Below are 19,005 nucleotides of genomic sequence, written 5' to 3'. Positions count from 1 at the left end.
CTTCTCTAACAGAATAAAAGTTGCAGCGATATTCATACCACTTTGTCATGTCATTATAACAGGTTATGTTTTCATTCAACACTAATCAAGAAAAACATGTTCAGTTACTCAGTTTTACATACTGCATAACTAAGTGAACAAAATATACATGGGTAAATGTAAAAATCTACCTCTACAAATTATAAGGCAGCAAATATTAAACTGCAGTGATTCTGTACCTTAAGACTGCTTCAATTCATTTTGTTCAATAAATACTGCTGCCTACTATTTCAACTCACTGAGTAAATCTCTCCCACAACAAAAGCTTAACACATTAGAAGTTTTAAATTTTGATCCTTTTAGAAAATACATGGTCTTTTATCATCTTTAACAAAATGTATCAATTAACCTTTTTTCAGATCCTAGATTATCATTGCTATATTACTCTAATTATAAACAAATGTGTCTTGAAAAGTTTCTACATGTTTACCACATTAGTTGGCTATAAACTACCATTTTTTAATAGCTTGTAACTGCTTTTTAAGAGTTTTTCCTCTGTTATGATATTCAACTCTCTTATGACCTCTAAGAATATTTTGGCCCTTTTAATATTTGGTTACAAAACATTTTTAAATTATATATGAGAGTTTTTTAACAGGTCTGAATTTAAGACCTGAGGGGCTGTACCTTTAAAGGCAGGAAATGTACATTTAAGAACAAAAACATAATGATGTGTCTGTCCTAAAAAGTTTAGTTTATTTGGGGCTCTAAACCATTAATTTAAAACTAATTTTCTGCCAGGAGCCTGTAAGTTCTAGACATTATACGCTGGAGATATAGTAAAACCAGGCATATTCAATGCTCAATATGAAGCTTACAGTTTAGCAAAAATGACAAACACATCATTACAAAAATGATGAGTGATGGAGGCTGGGGATTTAGCTCAGGGGCATAAGTGCCTGCTTGGCAAACAAGAGGTCTGAGTTCAATCCCTGGAGCCACAAAAAAAATAAATAAATAAAACTATGATGAGTGTTATCAAAGAGGAAGACCAACTGTTAAGGTACTTTAAAACAGAAGAACACAGATCAAAGGTCTCACAAAATGGCTAGGGATGTAGGCTCAGCAGGCACAGCACCTGCCTGGCAAGCATGAGGTCATGAGTTCGATTCCCGGCACCCCTCAAAAAAATAAACAAACAAAAAAACAAAGGTCTCACAAATGATGTAACATAAAACTGCGGCCTGAAGAGTAATTAGTTTAGTCAGGAAAGGGTTCATGTGATAGTATGTAAGCAAAGAAATACCAGAAAGGTTTGGATTCCTAACACTCTTGAGATGACGTTTTTTTTTTAACATGTTTAAGGTAACCACTAAAATGTGAAAAATTTAAAAAGAAATTTCTCAAATTTCTACAATAAACCCAGAATCAAAGTCACTAGGAAAGAATGTTTTAAAATGAAAAACTATGGTATTTGTGGGAGAGTTTGCAACATCTAAGTGGCCCTAAAGAAGTATTACATCATACTGTACAAAAAAATTATCCAATCTTCAAGTGCAATTTACAAAGACTTCTATCAGAGTATCGTTACTCATTATTCAACAACTTAACCTAAAGACAGGTAAGTATGTAAAAAAGTTTAAAATATACACAGAGAGGTACTTTTTTATGTAACAAAAATTTATCACAAGTTAGTGAGGTTCATAAACATTATTTTCAACATATTACATAAAAAGATATTTAAATATGATTTTGAAACATGCTATCATTATCCAAGTTTTAAGTCTGGGAATCATTACACATTAATTAGGCTGATATATTCTCATATTTAATTAAAACATTAATGAAAAGTTCACTTAGGTAAAAGTTTTAAAAAATTTTGTACAGCCCCTCAGCATTAATATACGTTTACAGCTCAAGGTCTCAGCTAGGCATACAAGAAATAACAGCTTACAAATACAAGCTTTCAAAGAACATCTACTGTAGGACCTAAAATATTACTGGAATTCAAATAGTTATCTCCCTGCACTTTTCCTGAAGAACCTTATCTTCTACCTTTACTCTTTGTCTGCACTTCATCTATCATATTTACTCCTCAGGAGTTAAGTTCAGCTTCTACCTTCCAGTAAGCATTGTCAGGGATGCATAAGTCTGTCTTTAGCGCACAGGCTACTGCCAAGAAACAGTGCTATTAAAGCTCTTAGCACACCACTGATTTGACTAGTTTGCAAGACAAATTCTAAACTTACTGAACGCAGAAAACATGATGTATTTATATTTGTATCCTCAGAGGCTGCAATATACAAAGTATTTGGAAGAACTTTTATGACAGTAGTGAATATGAAACTGCAGTAAGAAACTTAGAACTAAATTGAAAAGTTAAAGACTATTTTGCAAGACTAAGGTGAGAGCAGAAACAGTACTATAACACAAAATTTGAAAAATGAGAAAGCCCAAGTCAAACTGATGACATTCCAGGTTGTAGAAATTATCTGCGTCAGAACAAGTCATTTCCATGTTAACTTCAAGACATTACAAAATTAAACATTTATCTTAATCAGCTGTGAAGTTAATTAAAACTGTAGAACTTCTAGATAATAATGGAAGGCAAACAATGTATTTAAACATTAGAAGTCTTCACAGTACTATAAACACAAAATACACTGCCAAAAGGTTAATTTCACATGGGACCCAATCACACTCTTTTTTAAAGGTCTCCCCTAATGCTTAGTTACAAGCAATATGTTCATTCTTTTCTGTTTAAGGATCCTTCATCTTATACAGAATGTAGTACTTACTGCAATCAGTGCTGATCTGCAGAGAAATCAAAATGAGATATATAGTGTGAAATCTAATTTGTTTTCTTTTAAATCTTAATAATGGGATCTGCCTACTTCCTCAAGAAGCAGGTATGTTACCATCATCTCAAAAGCTTAAGGGATCTTTGTAATTATAATATTCTTTTTGTGTCTGAACTTTGCTGAATTAAAGATGCTGTACTAAAAAGTTGGGGGGAAAATTCGAATAAACACTATTTTACAATAAAAGAATGCAGTTCCATATTTTAAAACATAACACAAGTTTTTAAGACTTAATTCTTGTTTCTTTCAACTTGCATTGATTAGCAACAAGATTTCAGAACATAACAAGTCCAAGCATACCACAGGTCACTTGCTAAAAATTTTTTCCAGATTTTAAAATCAAGTTTTGACAGAGAGATAGAAAACACAAAAATTTAACTTTTAATAGAGAAAAAATGTTTTAAAGATCATTAGGGCTCAAATTTGATTTGTACAATAGGTAGTGAAACAAAATACAGAAGCCTCAACAGTTAAAACAGAGGCTAAAAGGACAGCAGATGGGTTACATCATATTTTAGTCAGTCTTATAGAATGTCTAATGCATGCTATATAAGATGCATGAAATATAGTAAGTCTAACAATAAACAAAAGTATCTACCAACATAATATTTGTAGTATTCATTTCTTAAATATCACATAAAAGTACTTAGTCTATCACTCTACTGCTACATTACTGCCATATCCATATATTCATCTACAAAATATCCCCCTCCAGTGTTCTAGAAAAGGTAATTCATTTTGTAACTAAATTTCCTATCATAAACAATACTTCATAAACAAGTTCCAGAATTTCTGCATCAAGTTCAAGCTACAAACCTTAGAATTCACTGAAGAATTCGTGAGTTTACTTGTTCGACTGGTTTACTTTTTTACTGTTTTGGGGACTTTTTTGGTCTTATTTTGTTATAACTATATCAGTCAGATAATTTGTCTTTTCATATATAAAGGACATAACAATACACTAACCTGAATTTTAAGACACACTTGTTTAATTTTCATCGTCCAAAAAAATTCATCCTTTTATCTACACATACTTTTTTTTGTCAAAAACACAAGAGTTTTTGTATTTAAACATCTTTTAAAAAAAAAAAACAAGGTAAAAGTTCTTTAAACTGTTCAAATAACACAAGGTTTCCTGAAACATTACACAGCAAATATTGAAAACCAAGCATACTTTCAAAACAAATACGACTGAAATTTACCTGTTGAACAAAGTATTTCAATTTTATTCATACACACAGCCATCCATACGGCCAAGCCAAAGCACAATATATACCAGCAACTATTCAAAAGCCATATTTGGGTGTATTCCACACACAATTCCAATTTATGAGTCCTTCGTTGGGGGCTTCGAGTGTGGGTCATTCTACTCTATCTCAAGTCACAGAAAAAAATAGTAGTATTTTAAAAGCACAATTCCAGCAAGCACAATGAAAGAATGTAGTTTTGGTGTTCCTACTTAAATGTGAATATGTTTCAAATTTCTGACTGGCACGCAGTTTCCAAGTTGACCCTTACAGGTTACAATTACCAGAAGAAAAGCTCTAATCAACTTTCTGAATATGGTTCATTTTCAAAAAGCAAAAAAAAAAAAAAAAAAAAAAAAAAAGCTGCAAATTCTTAACGTATCCCTAAGCATCACTCTTCATAACGATTTCTAACTAAAATCTGGAAATTAATTAATGATGCCAGGTCGGTCAGAAAACATTTTAAATGGTAATCTAGACAAATGTAGCTGTTCAAAAACTTGAGTACCTTGAGAAAATGCTGCAGAAAGGCCACATTGAAAACTAGGAGGTCAAGACTATTAACTTTTTAAGAAAGGCCACATTGAAAACTAGGAGGTCAAGACTATTAACTTTTACATGTTACTTATACATTTAGGCCATTTTAAAACTACAAACCTTAGACAAAAATCTTTAATTCTGTCTGGGATCTATTTTTCAAACACGTATTCGTAACTATATAAAAATTTTAGGGTGAACTTTATGTCCTAATAAGTACAAGAGGTTTATTCCATATTCAATCTACTCTTAAAAATTGTCACTGTCACAGAAAAAAAAATTACTTAGTAAAATTCAAATTATAAGTTTCTTGACTGTTACAAATCGTAAATAATGGCTACTCCTCTGCAAATACATAGCTTCGAACAGTGAAAACATGGAGGGGTTTAGGGAGAGACTAAATACATCGGGGCCTTTAAGAATTAAAATATTTTTCAGTGTTGATTTAAGATATGAAAATATACACAAATAAGGCTTAGAATTCTAAAGAACAACAAAAAAATGATTTGGATACAGTAATCCCTCTGAGGCGGTATTAGACCTCCTGCTATCGAAGAAGGGCGTACAAGATTACACAGGTGTAAGTTTAGAGGCCACCAGTAGTTATCACCTCTGAGACAAACACTATACACACTACACATCTGCAACCTAATTTTGCTTCAGCATCCCCAGAGACTTGAAAAATATTTTGGGGGGATAGGCTGCAAAACTGTGCTTCCTCTTTTATGCTCATCACACCCATGACGATACAAACCAACAGAAAGAAAACCAAATCGCCAACTGCAAGAGCTGGATTTAACACACACACACACACACACACACACACACACACACACAGCATCTTCTTTCCAACTCCTGAATCGGTATTCATTCCACCTGTTTGTAAATCCATACTTCCACAATTAACACAAACCCTCTGCCGAGAAAAGAAAGAAAGAAAACAGGCAAATTAAAGCTTTGGAGGAGTCATTATTCTTCTACCTAGGCATGGGGGAGGGGATAGTACAAAACAATGGATATGGAGGGGCTGGGGGAAAAATTCGTTTCGCCCTGAAGCCTCTGGCTTACAAGCTGGGGCGGAGGGGGGGGGGCGGGGAGTTCATACTACTTTTCCTCTATCCCTAAAAGCTATCACCGGAGATTGCCATCAGAAACGTTTAACCGGGCGGTCCCGGTGGCCACAACTCGCTTTTCCAGCAACACACTCTACACGGCTTCGCCACTCCTCAGGATCTTCAGCGGGAGAAGACCTCGAGGGCGCCGTGGACTTTCGGAACCGGGCGAGGGGTCCCCGCCCGCAGGAGCCCCGCCGCGCCCCGGCCCCCGCCCGCTGCCCGCCCGGCCCGCCGGCCCGCAGTAGCCTGGAGCGGCGGGACCCTCGCAGGGCGCCCCAGGCCCGCGCCCCGCTGTCCTGCTGCCCGCGCGCCGCAGGCCCGTCCCGCGCTGTCAGAGCCGGCGGTCCGCGCCAGGCACCAGGCTGCAGCTCTGCGTGCGACCGGCGCCGAAGGCCCAGCGCTGCCGGCGACAGCACCCAGGAAGGCGGCGGCGGCGGGCGCCTCCCAGGGCCCCGGCCCCGCGGGCCTCGCCCCGGCCGCGCCGGCTTGCGCCTGTCAGGGGAAGCGGGGCCTCCCCCGACCGTCAGCTACCCGGCTGCTCGACAGGCAGGAAGGCAGACAGGAAGAGCCGACCAACAGACACCCTCCGCCTCGCCGGCCCCAGGTTACCATCGGGAGCCCCGACTCCGCCATCCTCGCTCGCTCCTTCTTCCTCCTCCTCTTCTCCTGGAGCGACGCTGCCCAACCGCCGCCCCCCGTCCGCCCCTCCCCCACTCGCCCCGCCCCTCCACACACTGTGGCTCCCACCGCCCCGCCCCACCCCTCCGGCGCGGGCAGCTTACTAGCTGGGAAAGAAATATGGGCGGAGCCAAAACCTAAAGAAATCGCCCAATTACAGTGACGCACTGGCGCCTGCTTCCCTCTCTTTGCCCTCTTGCTGAGCTCTGCGGCTCTACTCGGTCTCCTGCCCACTGGGCGCCGCTGGTTTGCCTGACTACTGAGTAAACCTCCAGCGGGGTAGAGCGGACGACTCCCGATTTGAAGTTAACAGTTGAAGCCAAGGCAGCCATAACTGATAGTGGCAGCAAGAGTTTCCTGGCTTCCGGTCTCCGGTGTGACGTAACTTTTCCTTCGCCCAAATCTCTCCGTTACCCGGGGCAACGGCTGAGCCGACTGGGGAGGGACGCTTCTGTTAGGCAGGACCCAGGAGGGGCAATACATGACCAGATTCCCGTATTACGGGAGTTAATTCATACTCAAGGCTACCCGTTTGTTTTCCTGGCCGTTATTTTGCAGAGAAGACCTGGGTGGACAACAGATTCGGGCTCCCAAAATCCCTCTTCTGTCCGGAAGTTGCATTTGGCACTTCCGAACAGGGTCGCGCAGAGGGATGAGAATAGTCTCCGCCGCCCGCGCCCCAGGTAGAGCCTGTTCTCGAGCGGAGCGGCAGCGCGAGGTGAGTGTCCCTGGGGCCCCAGGCGCGGGCCCGACTAGGGCCGCACGGTCCCCGGGGGACTGAGCGCTGAGAAGGTGCGCGGGGCTCCAGACCGCTTCCGCTGGAAGGAGGTTTTCTTTCCGGCCGACCGGCCGGCCGGGCGCTGGCCCGCCTCCCTCCGCCCCTCTGAGGCTCCCTGTGGGGCGAGGCCGCTCGACTGGCTGCCCTAGGCCAGCTGAAGCCGGCAGGGCCGGGAGGGCCCTAGTGGGGTGGGAGCGCGCCGCGGGGCGGCTCCGCTAATTCCTGTAGGATGGAGCCTCCGCAGGTTCGCGTCAAGTGCAACGCTTTCACTCCCTGACCCTGGACAATTCTAGAGCTTGAGGAAATCACTTTCCACCTCCGCGGCGAGACCACAAGTCTTATTTTCCCATCGCTTGTCTTCACCAGATTTTTTCTAGCTTTTTCTTTTCTGGCCTTCCTTGGGCCTTTGAAAATCTTACAGTTCTAGGTAAGGGTATACTGTTCTAATTCTCTCAGGTTTATTAGGCAAATTATTGCTTGTGCCTTTTCGTGAAAGACCGTATTTTACACTGCTTTTGCCAAGATTATGATAGTATCTTGTGTGATTCTTTCTGTAGGTTTGAGCCAAGAACTCTCAATCATCTTGATAATCCCAGATTAGATGCCTAAAGCTGAAAAAAAAAAATGCAGAACGTTCAGGTACATTTAAAAATTGATTATACAGAACCTAGCCAGCTGACAGTGCAAGTACTACCTTCTCTACCTAATTTCTTTATAATTTCTTAGTACTTGTAATCCAGCAAGGATAAATAGGTACCCATTTGTTCCGAGGTTAACCACTGTAATTTGTTGTAGCAGCAACGTTTTGTGATTTTATACCATGATTCCCTTATCACTGGAGGTGTTTCCAGATGCACCCCAACAGGAAGTAGTTTCCTCCACGCTTATCTAGCTCTTTCTGTATCTTTTTATGACAATTATTTGTTATGCGACTGCTGCTTGTTTTTATCCTCTCTACCATGTCCATGCCTAAACAGAATGGTTTGCATCAAATTCACTTACCTGAGATGTCACTCCGTGTAGGATAGTACTTGGATAAATACTTAACTGAAAGAGTAAATATACTGAGTGTTTCCTGGATGCCTAAGACACTGCCAGTCCGTTTTTATGGATCTTCAGCTTATCCGAAATTTAGTATAGTGCTACTACTCAACTTTTTCTTAGATTTTTCGCTCTGAATTCTGGCCACATGATTTTTCCCCAAATGTTCTATTATGAAAATCTTCATACATTAAAAAGCTAAAAGAGTACAAAGTTCTTATGCCCTACTATATTCAACAGTTGTTAAAACATTTTGTAACATTTATTTCCTTCCTCTACATTTTATTGTCACTGAACCATTTGGAAATAGATTACAGACAGTATTAGGTAGATGCCTCTAAGACATCTAACATGAATTTCCTAGGAAATTTGAAGCAGTTCTGCAAAACAATACTATTAATACAGCTAAGAAAATTAATACTTTTATAATATTTAAAGTTTTTGTGCAAATTCCCCTAAATGATTCAAGAATATCTCTTACACCCTGTCCCTATCCCATACCTCCGAAATCAGAATCCAGTCAAAATTTATGTATTGTATTTGGGTGCTACAACTCTAGCCTTAACCTAGAACTATCATCTTTCCCATGACATTGGCATTTTGAAGAATTTTTATACTAAATTCTCTTTGTAAAAAAAAGCCCCCCCTCCATTTTTTCTGTGAACCAGGAGTTAATATAAAAAGTTAAGTTTAACAATTTTTGAAGGAATGCTTGGCAATTACTTTTCCAATCATGATTAAGCCTTCTTAAATGCAACTTGTACCCTTGCTGTAATTTGCTAGTTAAATCCCTCCCACTTAGCAGACAGAATTTAGCATTTAATCTTGGGAGTGGAGTATGTTTCCTCAGCTGCCTACCTTTAATAAAGTGTTGCTGCTTATTTTGCCTTTAGTTGAAGCTGATGCAATGCAGTCTTAGCAAAGTACACTGATGTCAGCATAGTTTCATGAGTTTCAACTCTGAGCACCCTGCTGTTTGTTGATGAAAGATGTGTGGGCCCTGCAATTCAAATATAGATGACTCTTGCTATTAAAGCATATACTTAGGTAACTGTTACCCAACTGGCCACAATTCAAGTAATTTTTTTTTCCCTGAAATTCTTTTGCAAGTTCTAATTGGCCCTACTGTTTCTGAGATAGGTTTTTTTTTTTTTTTTGGTAGCATTAAACAGAACCTATTAAAAACTGCAAAATCAAAATTATATTTAACACGTAAGTCATAAGAAACAGTTTCTAAACAGTCTCTAACCAGTGAATAGAGAAGTGTTTGTGGAATTTACTTCGTGATCACAAGAGGAAAACTCCTAAGGTTACCAAGCTCATATTTTCCTCCTCCCATAGACATATTTCATTATAAAAGATAAGTGAAAGAAAGAAAATGCATTTAAGAAAGCAGAAGAAAATGCTATTGGAGTAACAAAGTTAAAGATTTTTCCTAATTTCTAGGGGACTTTAGAAAAGTCTGTATTTTTTATAATAGGACAGCAGATTTTGATATTTTTAGCATCATATGGAAAGTTACCTAATGTATTATCAGTTGCTTTCATTGGGTAGAAAGAAATTTGTTTATATGGGATTTTGAAGTAACTTCATTTTGCTTTTCCAGATAGAGGTCACTGTTTTGCTCAGGCTGCTTTTAAATTCCTAGGTTCAAATCCAGCAATCCTATCGCAAACTCCCAGGTGTCTGGGATTACATGCACCACTGTACTTGCCCAGTTTAAAACAATTTTAAATTCACTCCAGATTTAAGGAAGGCAAAATAACATACCAAGTTTAAAGACAAAAGTAGAAGAGCAGCTACTGTACTCATTGGACAAGACAGGAAGAGCAGAAAGTAATAGAAACAGATGAATATCAAAATATATTGAAACTTGCTGGGCATGGTGGCACACTCCTGTAATCCCAGCACTCAGGGAGGCTGAGGTAGAAGGATTGTTGCAAGTTCAAGACCAGCCTGGGCTACAAACTGAGCCCAAGGCCAGCCTGAACAAGACCCTGTCTCAACAAGACCAAAAAAAAAAAAAATATATATATATATATATATGCATATATATAAATTAATATATTTTTAAAGTTAGTTGGCATCTAAAAATTGGCAAAATGAAAATGTAAGTTTTACAGTCATGCCTAAGTTTCAGAAACAGTATGTTTACTAGCTGGGTAACCTTGAACAATTTACTTACTCTATTGAAAGCATCCTTAAAATTTTCTAAGATCATTGAGCAGAATTCTAACATATATAAAGTGCATTGGCTTAATTTATAGCACATGGAATGTGATCAAAATGTGGTTGTTATCATAAATAACTTCTGCAACAGTCCAATTTGGGCACATAGTAGGCATTAAGTATTTTAGTGAATGAGTGAATCTAAGAAAATTCTCCACAGTTAATGTGGGGAACTTAATGATTCTGATTCAGTGTTTTGCTATTTAGAGGGCTTTAGGAAAATTTATATTTTTAATAATAGCCCAACAATTTTTGATGCTGGTAGTTAAGGACCAGGCTTTGAGGAATATGTAAAATATCCAGCATTTCTCCTTCCTATGTATGTTGGAAATAGCTAATTAAATATCTCAGATGTGGAACAAATACTTTTTCTAAAAGCTAATAAACAGTATTGATAAGGCCATTGTCTAGTATTAAATTTTGAAAGACATTGTGCACAAGTAGGATGTGTCATTGTCTACTAATAATGTCTGCTACTACAGTGTGCCAAAGCCAACATCATCAAAACTCACCAAGTTTAAAAAAAAAAAAAAAAAACACCAAGTACATTCCTGTTCTAAGGCCTAGGCACATTTCAGAAACTAGACCCTTCAAATTTTATTCACATGAGTCTGAATTAATTAGCCAAATTGAGCATGTTGCAGCATTTTTCTACCAGCAGATGCCAGATAGCAAAGCAGAATAGAATCTACTATAGTTTCCAACTGTATGACATATGTTAGTTGGCATCTCCAGATGAACGCTATCAATCCATATTAAGCACTCTGCTAGCATGTGGGCAGTTGCTCAAGTGAGAGTGAACATTACTACTTTGTGTCTGTTGAAAAACACATTCATTCTGAGGTTCCCTTTTCACTTTTTTCTCATTTATATTTCAGAATGTGTTTGAAATTTCATCTATCGGTCAACCTCAAATCTTGGATACGACAAAAGATGATTTTTTTATTAGTTATTTAGCCCACTCTTGGAAAGCCATTCACTGCCTGCACTAAAGAAGCTGACCTAACATATTCACAAAAGAAAGATACCTTTTGCTGTCTTTTACATAAATAGGATTGTTCTTGAGGCCTTCTTAGATTACCAGGGACTGTATTTTTATTTCTTAGTACCCACTAAGGCAGGCACATGCTTGCAGACCCAGCTAGATGGGAGGCTGAAATAAGACCATGTGACCAAAGGGAGTAGAGACTAGCCTAGGCAATCATAGCTAGACACCATCTCGCACATAAAAAATAAAAAATTCCAAGTGTCTTTAGTGGCTAGGCAAGGAAAGGGGATCACTATACACAGTAGTAAAGACTTTTAGAGCATATGCTCACCTAACTGGAGCATCACTTCCCAGCGGTAGCTGTATTTTGCTATGGGAGAATGTACACTTGATGTAGAGCTAAAATTTGGATTTTACGTGGAATCTCCAGACTTAAATATTGATTCAAATACTTTTTAAACATATAGGAAGCCAGTAAAACATTTAACTGGACGGAACCATAAGCTACCAGTTCATGATCTGTGTATTTCTACATGAAAGCATGATTAGTACTCTGGTTGAGAATCTCAAAATGGGTTGGAAGTCTTTTCTTTTTTGCCTTAGTTCAGGTGCTATGACTTCTCTAGGCTGAGCAGAAACAAAAGAGGTATCCAAAGTTTTTCAATCTTGAATGCTGCTATGAAATAGGGTTTGCCTAATAGTTTCAAAAACAACTTAAGGACACAATTTGGCAGGACATACTGGGGTTTTTTGTTTTTGTTTGTTTTGTGGTTGGTTGGTGTACTGGGTATTGAATCAGGGCCTTCACACAGCTATATCCATAGTGCATTTTTTAATATTATATTTTGAGACAAAGTCATTGAATTGCTCAGGCTAAGCTTGAACTTGCAGTCTTCCAGCTGCCGCCTTCCAGAGTGCTGAGATAATAGATGTGTAACACCATACTTGGCTACACTTTTTGTTTTCATACATGGTTACCACTAAATCACCAAGGTGACCGAGCTGGGCTCAGACTTGGGACCCTCCTGCCTAAGCCTTCCCAATAGCTGTAATTGCTGGTGTGCACCACCATGCCTGGTCTATGCTACTTTAAATAAACAGGTTTTTAAAGGAAAACACCATTAAATCGATCCTGCTGTCTTATAGGCAACACAGTGTTTATAAAGATTCAAATTATTTTAAAAGTTGGACAATACCTTCATACTCTGTATAACAAGTCCTTTATTATATATAGCGCTATGAAAATTATACCTAGAATAATGTTTGGATTTATTGTTCTGTACTTCTAAGCACTTTATATTCATTTGAACCTTGCAACCAAGGAAAGGTATGAAAACATGGTTTTTATGAAGTAATAAAGCTTCTGGTTAGTTAAATATATTAAGAGTCACATAGCTAGTTATTAGTGTGGTCAGAGTACAGCATTGTACCCCACTTAAAGTATGAATGTGAGGAATACAACTACTTAGCACCAGACTTAGAACCCTACACACTATTTAAACTTCAAATATGTAATAAATTGATAGGAACAAAATATCTCTACTCCAATCTTCTTTTTTATTTGCACCACACATTACTGTCATAGCTTACTTAAAACACTTGGAGCCCTAGAATACTTTGCAGCAATCCATTTCAGACTTTAAAAATAGAATTTCATGTAATTAGGATAAGTGGATAAGTTTAGATAATTTAATGGAGAGGATAAAGTAGTAAAGTGGAGACCTAGTAACAGGTTAGTAGTATGAGGCCCATATTACAAAAGAGGGCAGCAACATTTACTCATGGAGTGGCTCCTTGGGGCCTCTAGCAATAATCAAGTATTGGGAGACACTGTAACCTATAAGGACTGTTTTTGAAATCCAGTCCTCTCCTGAATATTTTTAGAAACCAAGAGTTGGCTTTGCCATTCACAGTGTGTTTTTCAGTTTGAATTTTACTCTTCTTGTCCCCTTCTCTGTCTGCCTATTGCGTGACCATAGCCTATGTTTTTTGGATGGCTGGATAAAAACAGTGTGATCTGGAGCTAATAATTACATCCAGCTATTTAACCTATGATCTTAGTCTAATCAATGTATTCATCTGAGCTGTCACAGAGGATCTAATATACTCTGTGATATATCATGATGAAGAAAATACTGGATTTTTTAAAATATTGCATATTTCTGAAGAAATTAAGCTTGAGACTTAAAAGTTGTATTTTTTAAAAATAATAAGTTACTGTGGTGGAACACACCTGTAATCATACCTACTCAAGAGGCTGAGACAAAAGGATTGCAAATCTGAGGTCATTCTGTATAACTTAGCAAGCCCCAAAATAGAAAAAGGGCTGAGGCTATAGCTCAGAGCTCCTTATTTAATTCCCATACTACAAACAGTAATAATATTTCAGGCTGGAAACTACTCAGCGGTGCAGCACTTTCTTAAGTATGCATAAGGCCCTGGATTTAATCCCAGCACCAAGAAAAAATGTCAGTGGTATAAACAAAAATTCATGGTCAAAAATTAGTTTGTCCTAAAAGATTGCTTTCAGAGTGATAATAAATATGACAAACAATTGGAATGCTGAATCCACAAGTTACAAGGAAAAAGAACATCCACATGGTGGTTAGATCCATACATTGGTTTGTGACGTAGTTCCCAAATTAAAGGGGTGGGGGACATGTAGACATTAGTGATTGTATTGCACTTGTTTGTTTGTTTGTTTGTTTTGATCTACCTCATTCCGCACATTAACTGACTCCTGTTTTATTTTTGTTTTATGTAAAGGTTATAGTGGCTTCAAAACTACCTCCTCCACTAAATATTAAAGAGTATATGTTAGTTCAGCTTTCACTGGCTCCTGCTCATCATAGTCTGCTCTCTGAACTAACATCTCCTCAAATACTGCTGCTCCTTCAGTGGATGCTGCACTAAGTCACCTTCTATGCCAGTCTTCTAGAGGCAGTGCTGCTCTAAAATTATGATGGGGTATAACGTGTCCACATAAAAGTACGTGCATTACTTTGCATTAAACATCGTGTTGTTGCTAAACTAAAATTTAGGAGCCATTAAGCAAGACTAAAGGAAAGCAGCCAAGACAGTTGTCTGAGCAATTCCCTGCATTTTCCTTCTCTGGATGCAGTCATGCTTTTTGATTTTTCCCGATTTCAGAGATGTAAAACATGTACTTGTATTGTCATCCACAAAAGCAGTTTTAGGCTGTCACTTAATGAGATCATTCATTTTCCTGTTGAAATTGAAATACCCTCCCCCAGCATTCCTAAATCCCCTTAAGTGATCTTATCTTTCTGTAATACTGTCTTCTAGCACTGTGTTCTTTCTCTCACCATACACTAGGCCAGAGGTGGCAAACCTGTGGCATGAGTGCCATGGCAGGCTGTTTGTATCATTGAAAGTTCTAAAAGACTTGCCGTTGCTGCATTAGGCTATAAGCTCCAAATTTCCTTTTTGTCTTTCATTCATTGATGAACAGTGCCTGATACATGGTAGACATTCATGATTATTAAATTGAATGATTGTGGCATTTGTATAACAGACGTGTTTCAGCTCAGGCTGTTACCTTTCCTTTGACAGTTTGTCCTGATTTTCTATGCATCTTACCTGATCACTGAGAAAGTGCTCTTGAAGCCACAGCTACTTAGGGCACATTACACCAGACAAAACACACGTGTTTGGCTATTAGCAGGCCACCTGAAAAAAGAAACTAAATGTTCCTTCCTACTCTGGGCTTTCAAAGCAGTCAATTATCAAGACAATGTAACCAGACTAGTGCCAGCTGTCCAACCACCAGCTTGGTTATTCTAGCCCTTCCCTTCCTGTTTCTCTCCTGCCAGTGCCGAAGGGGGCCTAGAAAGCAGGAACCATGTAGACAGGTGACGACACTGATCCTCTCTACCAGTCCTTTGATTCCACACCCTTTCCACTAACAATGGCAGCTTAGTCAGAAATCTGAAATTTGGTAGGGCACCAAGTTTCATTGTTTTCCTCAGGCCAGACTTCTGACATGGGAGGCACAGACTTAAGAAAACAAAGGGTAGGGATTCAAATATTCAGCGTTTTAGCATTTTGGCAATACACTAAAAATCCTTAGCTCCAGTGTGTCTATTTCACCTTTATAATTTATTAGCCCTTTTATTGGCATGTCAGAATGTGTACCAAATATTTTCATTGCTATATCTTTAGTGGAGAGGGTAGGTGTTTTTTATAGTTACAACCAAAGCTAATCAAGGTCTGCAGTGTTAATGCTGTCCAACCTAACATGGATGGAGGAAAAAAAAGTGTATCAGGTATCACTGGCAGGACTAAGAAGCAGGAAGAATGTGGTAGAAGCAATGTGTTCTGAGGAAATTGCATTATTTATTTTGTTTCCCACCACAGTCCCTTTAATGCTGAGTTGCTTTATTCCAGGCTAATTTCCCCTGCATCTCTCCCTGATTGGGGGGGGGGGGAGGTAATGACCAGACTTCTGGAAAGCACATAGGGATTCCTGAGGAACTTGGTCCACAATAATGTGAGCGAGAAGCTTGGAGGATGGGAAGTAGGCAGCTGTTATCAGCAGTGTCAAAGCAGTGCTGCAGAACAACAGAGCAGCAGCTTCCCTTAAAGTTAGTGTGAGGCAAGTGAGAGGGCAGGCACTACGCCAGCATCACCACGTTATAAATAATGAATCTTTCTCCCGTGTGGGGCTGTTGTGAAAGCGTAAGGTTGCATCACTATGATGAAACATCTCCAGGTGGGACTGTGTAGAAAAGCATGGTTTTGGAAAGGAATCATTCTGTTACCTCATGCAGAACACCCTGAATATACATCAGCAATCCAGGAACAGAATACTCATGAAACAGCTATGCTGGTCCTTTCACACTTGCTCTATATTAGAGGGAAATAGTAAAGTGAAAGCATTTTTTGTTTCTGTGACAAGCCATTGTACTCATTGTGTGCTTCCTTAGACTGTAGCTGTGCAGGTACTTTTAGTAAGCCTTCTGTTTGCAGAGTGTAAAAGTAGAAACCAGTTGTTAACTACTAAAAATGGGAATGTTAGGAAATGTTTGCTAATACCTCCTCTCACCTCACTCATTTGTCAATTAATGGGTTTTTAAAAATATCTGTCTGCAAAGATGGCTGCCCTGTAAATTATTTTCTTCACCTGATATTAATAATCTTCATCTAAAAAGCGAAACTTTCCCCTGGGAGAAGAAAAATTTAGAATACCCAGCCTTCAAATTAATACCACCAGTGATTAATAAAAATGTATGTTTATGTAAATCTGAACCGTGATTCTATAAAAATAACTGCAGGAAATTAATGGGAAAATTATGCAAGGATAGTTCTATAAGAAATTTGATTTCACATAAACTATGATGGAAATGTCCCCAAATAAGCTTTGGGAATTTTTGAGTAACAGTAACAATTTTCTCATTGAAGGAGAACATCCTATGGGCAACATGGCAGATGTGAAACCAGTGTTCCGGGAGGTTCTTCCAAAACAAGGTACCTACATCATCGATATGTGTTATAGGATATTATAAAAACCTATAAAGTGATGGTGCCACACAGCAGGCACTTAATAGCTACAGATCTACAGACTGTTGTCGTTATTTACTGTCAATTTCTCCTTCTACTTTTGGCATGAATAGCTTCTAAAGGAGATCTTAACTTTTTTCCCCTGGTAAAACAGTAAAAAATGGAACATTATTTCTTATACCTAGAAATCCTGTTAAAGCCAGCAGTCCAGATTACAATATGAAACTTTTAGTGAAAGTGATAACGTGGCTGAAAATGGGGGAAAGGGTAACTAAATAGTAAGAAAAGCTGAAGGTTTTATATATTCAATAATTTGTTAAATACCATACCTTGCTTTACTTGTGTGCATTGTATGTTCTCCCAAACCATAATTCAAATTAAACATCTGACACAAAAAGTTTTACTTATGGACATGTGAGTCTTCATAGAAATTTCAAGTCTGTCTTCCTTAACACTTCAGTACTGTATTTGCTTATGAGGTGGCTATGATCATTCTGATCCTAAGCAGAATTCAGTCCGACAAGTTTTCCCACTGACAACAGATTTAAATTTGTTAGAAGTTCATTCTAGCTCTGTACTCAATTCACCAAATGACTGATTATCACTGAATTAATTTTTATTTCTTGTTAAACTTAGGGCAATTATCGGTGGAAGCTGTAACCACAATGGTGCTGTGTAAACCCAAACTTTTACCCTTAAAATCTCTGACTCTGGAAAAACTGGAGAAAATGCAGCAAGCAGCACAAGAGACCATTCGCCAACAGAAAATGACAGAAAATGAAAAACGGGAAAAAGCTCACTGACCAGTAAACTTTTAGCATGTAGGAGAGCACCCTACCTTACCTACAGTGTATTAACAACTAAAATGTTAATCTGTACCTATACGCTGAAAGTAGTACTTATTAGTAAGACTGGTAATACTTATTTTAAAATACCAAAGATTGATAAAACCTGTGAATTTAAACTCATTTGAACTGAGTAGAGTTAACTTTGAAGCAAATATTTTGGGGTCTTCATGGTTTCCAAATTATAATTTCAGTTAGTGTTCTCCATTCCTAGTGCTACAAGTTTGACACAGGCACAAATGACTAAATGCACCTTTTATACAGAAGATCTTTACATGTGTATTACAACTTAAACATAAAATGTTCATGTTGGCTTTTACATTATCTAATTAAAACATTTTTAACCAATTTTGTGTGCCACGTCCTGTTTAATGTTATCTTGCCTGATCAGTAATGATCCTACCAGTTGTCACAAGCTTCTTGAATGTGATTTTTAAGCAACTGTCACTTGCTTTGTAGTTAGCTTTTACTTATATTAACTCTAAAGGCTGAAGAATTACATAAATATCTTTACCATCCAAGCATCAAACAAGAATATGAAAATGCTTATAATTATAGAAACCTGAGTAATATGAGCTTAAGGAGCCTGTAAGACAAATATGAACATAAAATTTAGGCTGTTCTCAAAGGCAGTACCTAAACCTGTACCAGGTACCTTCCTAAAAATACTTTTATAAATGAATACAATCTCGGTTTGCTGTAGTCAGTGATAATTTAAATTACCAGACTTTGATGTCTTGCCAACTAATTAGGCTTTGTAAGTGGAGTTTAGAAATATAATCATTCTTTAGGTAACTGTTATTTATTCATAGTATTTTCTCAGACACTGGGTAAATATAAAGCTTTGAGTCCCTGGAGGAAAATATTTTATAACATTAGTCATTATTAGTAATACAGTTTTAAGAATGATGGAAGCTAGGCTGTAGATCAGATCAGTAAATAAAGTGTACATGTATTTCAGTATAATACTAGAAGAACTGTTTTTAAACTATTGTGTTTACTTAAAAGTCTAGAGGAAAAAGATTGTTAATAGCTCAAATGCACTAGGCTCAAATGTCCTTATATAAAACTCAACATGTGCTGTATGAAATTTAAGTTTTGTGTTTTGCTTTGTGCAGTACTGGGAATGGTACTTAAGAGTCTAATACCATGCTAGGGAAGAAATTAAAAAGTTTTTGGAAGACCAC

At 38.1% G+C, this 19,005-nt stretch overlaps 1 protein-coding gene and 2 long non-coding RNA genes across 4 annotated transcripts in view; 2 read left to right on the top strand and 1 right to left on the bottom strand.

The window, feature by feature from the left end:
• The window catches only part of Shoc2 (SHOC2 leucine rich repeat scaffold protein), a 67,005-nt gene extending 60,555 nt beyond the window's left edge, over nucleotides 1–6,450 (bottom strand). The window contains exon 1 of one of the 2 annotated variants that reach the window (XM_063244697.1): nucleotides 6,349–6,450. The gene's annotated coding sequence lies outside the window, so the exon portion shown is untranslated. The remainder of the gene's footprint in view (nucleotides 1–6,348) is intronic. The other variant, XM_063244696.1, reaches the window with a different exon arrangement.
• Nucleotides 6,451–6,795: 345 nt separating this feature from the next.
• Nucleotides 6,796–17,741, top strand: LOC100717117 (uncharacterized). Its single transcript, XR_216389.4, has 3 exons — nucleotides 6,796–7,135; nucleotides 16,875–16,940; nucleotides 17,610–17,741. It is a non-coding gene; the product is annotated as an uncharacterized LOC100717117 (long non-coding RNA).
• Nucleotides 7,142–7,835, top strand: LOC134475211 (uncharacterized). Its single transcript, XR_010046231.1, has 2 exons — nucleotides 7,142–7,622; nucleotides 7,753–7,835. It is a non-coding gene; the product is annotated as an uncharacterized LOC134475211 (long non-coding RNA).
• Nucleotides 17,742–19,005: the final 1,264 nt, after the last annotated feature.

The sequence above is a fragment of the Cavia porcellus genome, unplaced genomic scaffold, assembly GCF_034190915.1.
Source record: "Cavia porcellus strain 051 isolate PalLab524CR breed Dunkin Hartley unplaced genomic scaffold, mCavPor4.1 scaffold_2, whole genome shotgun sequence".
In the NCBI taxonomy this organism is placed as follows: Eukaryota; Metazoa; Chordata; class Mammalia; order Rodentia; family Caviidae; genus Cavia; species Cavia porcellus.
The sequence above is the reverse complement of the archived record's forward strand: the minus strand, read 5'-3'. Positions and strand labels throughout refer to the sequence as shown.